The following is a 9,145-nucleotide window of genomic DNA, read 5'->3' as shown; positions in this document are numbered from 1 at the left end:
CAAATGTGATTTCAAATCACATTCCATTTCTCATTTTCATTTTCTGATATTTGGTTAGTTGTGCAATGAGATGCATTTTCTCATTTGCATGAGAGAATCTCATGAGAGGGATGATTATGCATCGCTGCCATTCATCTCATAGGAAGGACCAGTGTTGTCAGTATCGGTGTGTATGGGACTGAATCGGTCGATACTAATCGTTTTGCCAGAAAATTGATACGATACTGACCTAATTCAGCTAAATATTATTTTAATGGCTTTAACATGTGTCACATTCTGATTGACATGTAATATTTTTTTAATTAGGTTTTGGCCAACTCAGAACAATTCACTTGAGAATCAGTATCAGCTGATTCACCTGAATCGTTGGCCAAAACGATACAGGTCTGATTCTGATACTGACAACATTGGGAAGGACACTTGTAAGGTTTTTGGAAATATGTTTGGTGCAAACATTTGTATGTATAAATGCCACTGGATCACCATGGTGCAGGTTGTTTTGATTCAATCAGACCTTATAAACAGATTCAGCATGTCCAAAATAATGAGTATGGGCTTTTGAATTGGTGATGTTCAGTCCTGTAGATCTTGATGATGGATAGGACCCACTGCTCCTCGGATGGTTTTCAAACTAAGGTACCTTGGATTGGACTAGATCCGCGCTCCTAATAACCCATAAAAACTTTTGCCACAGACAAACCAAGTGAAGTCCACCTGGTTAGGTTGTGGTTAGTCTTCAAAGTTCAAAGCATGTGTACTCCAGTTGGGCTGGACCTTTTTCTTGGGCTTTCACACTGATGTCTGATCCCGTCTCTCCTCTCCTCACCAACTTACTTATGAATCTTAGGGATGCAAATGGGTTGGATCCATAATGGAGGTTTAGTAATTTTTTGTTGTTTCATATCCAATCAAATCCCAATCCCCAATATATTTAGCTGTTTCTGATCCGAATTGCTTGCATCCTTGATGGCTTGTCTAGGGTTGGAAGAAATGAACCAAAAAGACAGAGCAGAACATTGATTTTATTCCTTCCGTAACAATTGTTTCAAAGTCCAACATTTGTTTGGACCATACTCAGATGCTATAGTGTTTGATGGCGATGTGCGGACAACTTGAACAGTCATGGATAATGGGTTGAATTAGTTTGACGACCAACGCGAACATCCCGACGATGAAAGAGGACGAACGTCATTTTCGATGAGAAGAGGACGAACATCGTGGCCATTACCAAGGAGAAATCCTGCCAGTCCGCTAGAGGTTGACGATAGGTGCCCTAGGTTCAGGACGCCGTCCGCTTGTGGCTGGAGAAGGGAAATGGAAGACGCTTACTCTTTGTTTTGATGCTTTCAGAAGAAGCTTGATATCTAGCTATGGACAAGCACATCTATACTTCTATTCAAAATCCCCAATCATGAAAAACACCTAGGGAAAGCAGACAATCTACCTCTACGTTCTATTCAAAATGAAATCACCTAGCGAGCAAACAATCTATCTCTACGTTCTATTCAAAATCCCTAATCATGAAACAGTGAAAACATTGACATCATCATCTCAGCCTAATTAAGGATGAAGCAAATGAATACACAAAAGGAGATAATCTGTATCGATCTGTCCTTCGTAACGTTCCAATTTTGGACAGGATAGAACGAAAGGTTTCACCAAATATAAAATCATCGCATTCACATCGTGGAATCACTGGAGCGGGGTGGACGGAAATTTAATCCAATTCAGAGGAAAAAAGAAAAAAAATAGCAAAAATTAATTAAAATAAAGTATTGAAGGAACACAAACGGAAGGAACATGAAGCCAAGTTCAAAAAGCACAAAAACATTGGAGTTTCTCAAAAAAATGAGAAAATTTAGAGAAAATCCCGACGATCACAGATTTTGGTTCTTAAAACAAAGAAGAGAAAGCAAGTTTTTCGATGATCCTCTTCGAAGCAGCAACGGAAAGGAAAACAGGAGGGAGGGATCGTGAGTGAGGTGTCGTATCGGAGAAGTCTCTGGGCGTCGGAGATTCCATCAGAATCCAGGATCAGAGAAAGAGATTGTTCCGTCGAACGAGAGGGAGACGCCGGGAATTGCAGGGTCCAGTAGAGGAACAGAGAGTGAGAGAAGGGGCACGGTAGGACAACAGAGACTGAGAGACGCTCTTCCTCCGCCACCCTGTCTCCTTCGACGGGCAATGGCAAGAAGCCCTCGAGGTACCCCCACCTGTCGTCGCCCTTTTGGGAGAGATGCATCGACGGGCGCGCGCTCGTTGATGCATTTTGTTTTTACCATTCTGCCTGTTCCCTTGCGACTTACAGTGTACAGTTGCGCTTAGAGTCTGTTTTGCTTTTGTTGAGTCTGATGTAAGCTGCCCGGTTCAGGTGAATTAATACCCCGAAGGGGCAGCCCGTATACTTGAATTGTAATAGCCTGCGGGCAAAATTGTGAATGAATCAAATGCGTTGAGCTTTCTTTTGTTCACCCTCGTTGTGATTGCTTCTTGTGATTGCAACTTCTCTCCCTCTATTCTCTCTTGCTCTCTTGCACTCTGATCATAAGCTTCCGCGACCGGCAAGCGAGCTGACGAGTAGGCTTGCGGCGGTAAGGAAGGACCGTCGCGCCGCGCTGGCCCATTGAAGGAAATAGGCCCGTGACAAGTGGTACCAGAGCCCGTTCTCGTGCTGGGGAAGGGACTCCGGAGTCGGTGTCGACAGACACGCCGACAGGCTGCGATTTGTGAGCAAGACATCGTGGCGCCTTATCAACACTTGCGCAACACCAGAGGCAAGGCAGTTGCCGAAGCTGAGGAGATGGATTCACCTCGGGGCCAAGAAGAGTTGGCTGCAACTGTTAATAAGTTGGTGGAAGATGTGACTTCGCATGATGAAGCGATTTCACGCGCATGTGAATCATTCAATGGATTGAATGATGTGGTGGCGAGCCTGCAAGAGCAGGTGAACTTACTAATGGGGCAGGTCACTTCGTTGACGACTACAGTGACCGATCTTGAGTTGAAGAACCGTACGTTGCAGCGGACGGTGACCCTGAATGGCGGAAATGGTGAGAGACCATCAAGGATTGATGTACCTAGACCCGCAAAATTCAATGGTTCTCGCGACAGCAAGGCTATTGAGAACTTCTTGTTCCAAGTAGAAGACTACTTGGATATCCAAAATGTGACCCTTGAAGATCTGAGGATCAAGGCTGCAGCGGCCTTACTTGATGGGGATGCTATCGCTTGGTGGAGGCGGAAGCGCAATGACATGGAGAGGGGTCAATGTGTGATAGACACCTTTGACGACTTCAAAGTAGAGTTGCGCAACTACTTTATGCCAAGAAATGCGCAGAGACAGGCTTACCGGATGGTTCGTGAACTCAAACATACTGGTTCGTTGCAAGACTATGTCCGAACGTTCCAGAAGCTTATGCTGGAGATACCTAACATGCCAGAGGACGACATGCTCAACTGGTTCATTGTGGGACTTCAACCATGGGCACAGTCCGAAGTGGAAAGGAGCAACCCCCGTATTTTGGAAGATGCATATGTGGCGGCGGAGCGCTTAGTTGATACTCAGCGCAAACCTTTCACCCCATCAACCAAAGTTGGGAAGAAGCCTGACCACGGAGGCAAGAAGGATGAGCAGCGCAACGATAAAGGTGAGGCGTCGACACGCCATCAACCCGAAAAGAAACAGAACTACACAAAGCATAACAACAGCAACAAGGGTGCGGTTGTGACATGTTGGTTCTGTGGTGATAGACATATCGCCCGGCAATGCCCAAAGCGCCTTGTAAAGGACGACGGGCAAGCCAATGCTGCATAGGAAGAATGCAGCGACACTGAAGGCAGTGACACTGAGACCATGCAACCGAGGATGGGCGCCATGCGATCGATTAACGCAGCTAGAAGTTGCGCAGCTAAGAACATGCAGGTCAGTAAGGAACTTATGTACGTAGAAGTCATTATGAATGGAAAGTCTACTTCGGCAATGGTAGACTCCGGGGCCACACACAACTTTGTCTCGCGGGAAGAGGCAGAGCGGTTGGGCTTGAAAACTGGGCCAAAGCAGAGGACTATCAAAACAGTAAACTCTGAGGCCAAGCCCATTCTTGGTGAAGCAAGAGATGTGGCTACTCAAGTGAGGAGTTGGGTCGGCAAAGCCAACTTCTCTGTGGTGCCCCTGGACGATTTCAAGGTGATTCTGGGTATGGAGTTTCTGCGAAGCCAGAATGTGATGATGCTGCCAAAGTTTAACACGTTGACGATCATGGGATCAGACCTGTCCCACACAGTGCAGTGCCTCACGCAGAAAGGCAAGTCTTCAGTGTTATCAGCAATGCAACTGAAGAAGGGTGTCAAGCATGGGGAGCAGACATTCCTAGTTGCAGTGCGTGCAGATGAAGGGAAGGTAGAAGCAGCAGTGCCGCCGACCCTAGCCCCTCTATTGGAGGAGTTTCGGGGGGTGATGCCTCCGGAATTGCCAAAGCGTCTTCCGCCAAGACGCGAGGTCGACCACAAGATTGAGTTGACCCCGGGAGCAAAGCCTCCCGCAATGGTTCCATACCGTATGGGGCCAGCAGAGTTGAAGGAGCTGCGCAGGCAGCTAGACGAAATGTTGGACGCAGGCATTGTTCGTCCATCAAAAGCCCCATTTGGTGCCCAGGTCCTTTTTCAGATGAAACATGATGGCTCTAAACGGTTATGTGTGGATTACCGGGCCTTGAACAAGGTTACGGTGAAGAACAAGTACCCATTGCCATTGATAGCAGACTTGTTCGATCAGCTAGGCAGTGCCCGTATCTTTTCCAAGCTAGATCTGCGATCGGGTTACTGGCATGTGAGGATTGCCGAAGGTGATGAGCCGAAAACAACTTGTGTCACCCGCTATGGTGCTTACGAATTTCTAGTAATGCCATTCGGGTTGACCAATGCTCCAGCCACATTCACGACTCTAATGAACCAGATTTTCTACCCTTACTTAGACAAGTTTGTGGTAGTCTATCTGGATGATATCGTGATCTACAGCAGTAACATGGAGGAACATGTCGGGCACTTGCGAACAGTGCTTCAGGTGCTGAAGGAGAATGACCTCTGTGTTAAACGAGAGAAGTGTCTCTTCGGGCAGGAGGAGATCAGCTTCCTTGGCCACGTTGTGGGGCGTGGTGTGCTGCGTATGGATGGGCAGAAGATAAGGGCCATCCAGGAATGGGTTCCGCCAAGCAAAGTGCTAGAATTGCGGTCATTCCTCGGCTTGGCAAATTATTATCGGCGTTTCATCGAAGGTTATTCCCTCATTGCTGCGCCCCTCACAGACTTGTTGAAGAAAAATCGGGTATGGCTCTGGACAGGAGCGTGCCAAGATGCCTTCGAGGGCTTGAAGAAAGCCTTAGTGAGAGAGCCAGTGCTGCGACTGCCTGATCATTCGAGACCCTTCGAAGTCCATACTGATGCCTCAGACTTTGCCATTGGCGGAGTTATTATGCAAGACGGGCATCCGATCGCATATGAGAGTCGTAAGCTGAAGGATGCAGAGAGGTGGTACACAGTGCACGAACGTGAGATGACCGCCATTGTGTATTGCCTCAGGACCTGGCGGCACTACCTTTTGGGTGCCGAGTTCGTCGTCAAGACGGACAATGTGGCTACGAGCTATTTTCAGACGCAAAAGAAGCTGACGCCCAAGCAAGCTCGATGGCAGATGTTTTGGGCTGAGTTCGACTTTGCCTTGGAGTACAAGGTTGGAAAGACCAATGTTGTGGCGGATACCCTGAGCCGTAGGGCTGAACTGGCTGCTGTGCGTGCGGAGTCTTCTGAAGTGCATTTGGAGGGTGCATTGTTGAGCCGCATCCGCGAGGGTACGCAGCAAGATCCGACCGCACAACACCTTGTTTCTCTGGCGCAGGCAGGGAAGACTCGGCGATTTTGGCTACAAGACGGCCTCCTCGTAACAAAAGGGGGGCGCATCTTTGTACCACGGTGGGGAAGCCTCCGCCGAGAGCTACTCAAGGAGTGCCATGATACACTATGGGCCGGCCATCCTGGTCAGGAGGGGACCTTAGCACTCCTTGAGCGCGGCTACTATTGGCCGCAGATGAGAGACGATGTTGAGGGGTATGTGCGGACATGCCTCATCTGCCAGCAAGATAAGGGGACAAACCAGAAGGCTGCCGGTCTCCTTGAGCCTCTACCAATTCCAGAACGTCCTTGGGATAGCATCTCCATGGACTTTATTGTTAGTCTGCCAAAGGTAGAGGGCCTCAGTTCTATTTTGGTCGTGGTGGATCGTTTCTCAAAGTATGCCACCTTCATTTCAGCTTCTAAGGAGTGCCTGCAGAGAAGACTGCAGAGTTGTTCGTAAAGCATGTGGTGAAGCACTGAGGCATACCAAAGAGCATTGTGAGTGATCGCGATGCTCGCTTCACGGGCAAGTTCTGGCGTGAAGTATTTCGGCTACTTGGCTCTGAGTTGCTGTTTTCAACTAGCTTTCATCCGCAGACTGATGGGCAGACAGAGCGTATCAACGGGATCTTGGAGCAGTACCTCAGGCACTTTGTTAGTGCCAATCAGAAAAATTGGGTGAAGCTCCTTGATGTGGCACAGTTTTGCTATAATCTGCAGAAGAGCGAGTCTTCAGGCCACAGCCCGTTCGAGATAGCCACGGGGCAGCAGCCACTGACCCCGCACACGCTTGCCGCACAAGAAAAGGGAAGGCCATCCTTTGCCTATCAGTTTGTTCGCGACTGGCACGAGCAGAATGAGTTGGCGAAGGCATTCCTACACAAAGCGGCAAAGAGAATGAAGAAGTGGGCGGACAAACACCGTCGGCCCGCAGGGTTCCAAGTTGGGGACCAAGTGTTGGTGAAGTTATATCCTGGTTGCACAGGCATCTTCCGCGGGCGGCACCGCGGACTACTCAGAAAGTATGAGGGACCCTTCACCATCACAAAGAAGGTGGGCAAGCTAGCCTATAAGCTGGAGTTGCCCCCAGACTTCAAGGTGCACCCCGTGTTTCACGTGTGCAACCTCAAGCAGTTCCATCCAGATGATGGATACCCGGAACGCAATGTGCCGCAACGCGCTCCCATCATGCAGAGGGCCCCGGCAGCACAACGGGCCGAGAAGCACCTCAGTCAGATCCTTCGCCACAAGGTCAACTACTTGGGGCAAGCGAAGAAATACTTGGTGCAGTGGGAGGAAACAGCGGAACCAACGTGGGAGCCTGCATTTCGAATGAACAGCCGCTACCCGGCTGAAGTCAGGGCTTACCACGAAACAGATGGCGCCGAGGACGACGCATGATTTGAAGGGGGGAGCATGTTCCCTTGCGACTTACAGTGTATAGTTGCGCTTAGAGTCTGTTTTGCTTTTGTTGAGTCTGATGTAAGCTGCCCGGTTCAGGTGAATTAATACCCCGAAGGGGCAGCCCGTATACTTGAACTGTAATAGCCTGCGGGCAAAATTGTGAATGAATCAAATGCGTTGAGCTTTCTTTTGTTCACCCTCGTTGTGATTGCTTCTTGTGATTGCAACTTCTCTCCCTCTATTCTCTCTTGCTCTCTTGCACTCTGATCATAAGCTTCCGCGACCGGCAAGCGAGCTGACGAGTAGGCTTGCGGCGGTAAGGAAGGACCGTCGCGCCGCGCTGGCCCATTGAAGGAAATAGGCCCGTGACACTGCCCGTCTTGTTATTTTTGTAACAAGGGGGTATGTGGAACAAAAAAAAACACTAGATAATCGACGGGGCGAACGGCGTTCCGCGCTTTTGTCTCGCGTCCCACGTTTGTTAAAAAAAAAAGTAAGCTTTTTGTGATTTTTGTTCCATACAATACGCAGGACGGTGCATCAAACGTACCCTTAATGAACCTTGACTAAAAACCAGCAGTCACCTGACCAGCGGGTCCATTAAGCTCATTTAATCACACTGAACAGGACCCACCAAGCACTTGTATGTAGACCCATTTGGGTGTCCAAACCTGGATATCCAAATGTAATCGCACCAGTCCCCACCAGGTTACCATAACAAATCATGAGCAAATGGTGAGCAGATGCCCCCAAGGGGGGGTTGGCATAGTGGGGTGGGGCCTTGGTTGCTAAAAGGGCAGTCAATGTTCCATTATGATGGGTGTCACCCCTCTACACAAGCCAATGGGTAACCTAGGCCTCAAGACCAGGGTTTCTAGCCTCAGAGTTTTACGCTGCCAGCACGACGACCATAGGTATGGCAAGCCAGCGCGACAAGGTTTCTTCAGGTTATAAATTCAAAAAAAATGGTGAGCAGTTACTCAATTAGGCTAGTGACCGCGATGAGGGCAATTTGAACCCGGATCAGCGGTTCTGGATTTTCTAAAGTCCCTCAATGCAGGGACCCAATCTGGATACTTCAGACCCAGCTCAAGCTTGATGCATTTCACATGACCTAGGTCCAACCAGGGGTCCATGGGTGGAAATGGATTGGATCTCTGATTCAAATCCAATACATTTTTTAGGATACTGATCTTAACATATAATTCATATGTCTTTTCCGATTGGATTACATGGTTAGGCTTATTTTGGAATTGAAACTCAGATTCAGATCAGTAAAGCTGTCAATCCATATTAAAGTTGGCCTTCGGATCCAATCCATTTGCATGTTTCACATGTAAAATGCAAGATTTCAACATGTTTTCAAGAACCATATAAAATTCATATTCAAATCCGAACTTACTCCAACGAGCCTATTTCAGGCTCAGATTGGGTTCCCGTTTACAAAAACTTTGGTTCAAATTTGGATCAGTCATGATCTGGGCCACATCTGATCCGTTTGCTACTCTCGCCTTCTCTCTATATAACATGTTAATGTTACAACGGGTCAGGTCTGGTTCAGATCCAGGTGAAACTAAACCCAGATCTGATTTGAGATGCTGATAATGGGTCCAGACCTGGTTCAATCTGTCCAACCATAAGAGAAACCATACATGAATCCTATAAGGATCACGTGAACCAGAACCAGACCATACTCCTTAAAATAATTTTTTTTATCTCGTTTACTTTGAAAAAGTGCAGATGTTAATAGGAACTTGGGTCCTGCCCAAGTCTGGTATGAAATTTCAACATATCATACCTGGATTTCAATTGGACCTCCTAGTTTATCAATCCTGATCCTATAGGGTTTGGT

The sequence above is a fragment of the Nuphar pumila genome, chromosome 7 (assembly GCF_984573655.1).
Source record: "Nuphar pumila chromosome 7, dmNupPumi1.hap1.1, whole genome shotgun sequence".
Classification (NCBI taxonomy): Eukaryota; Viridiplantae; Streptophyta; class Magnoliopsida; order Nymphaeales; family Nymphaeaceae; genus Nuphar; species Nuphar pumila.
Note: the sequence above shows the minus strand (reverse complement) of the source record.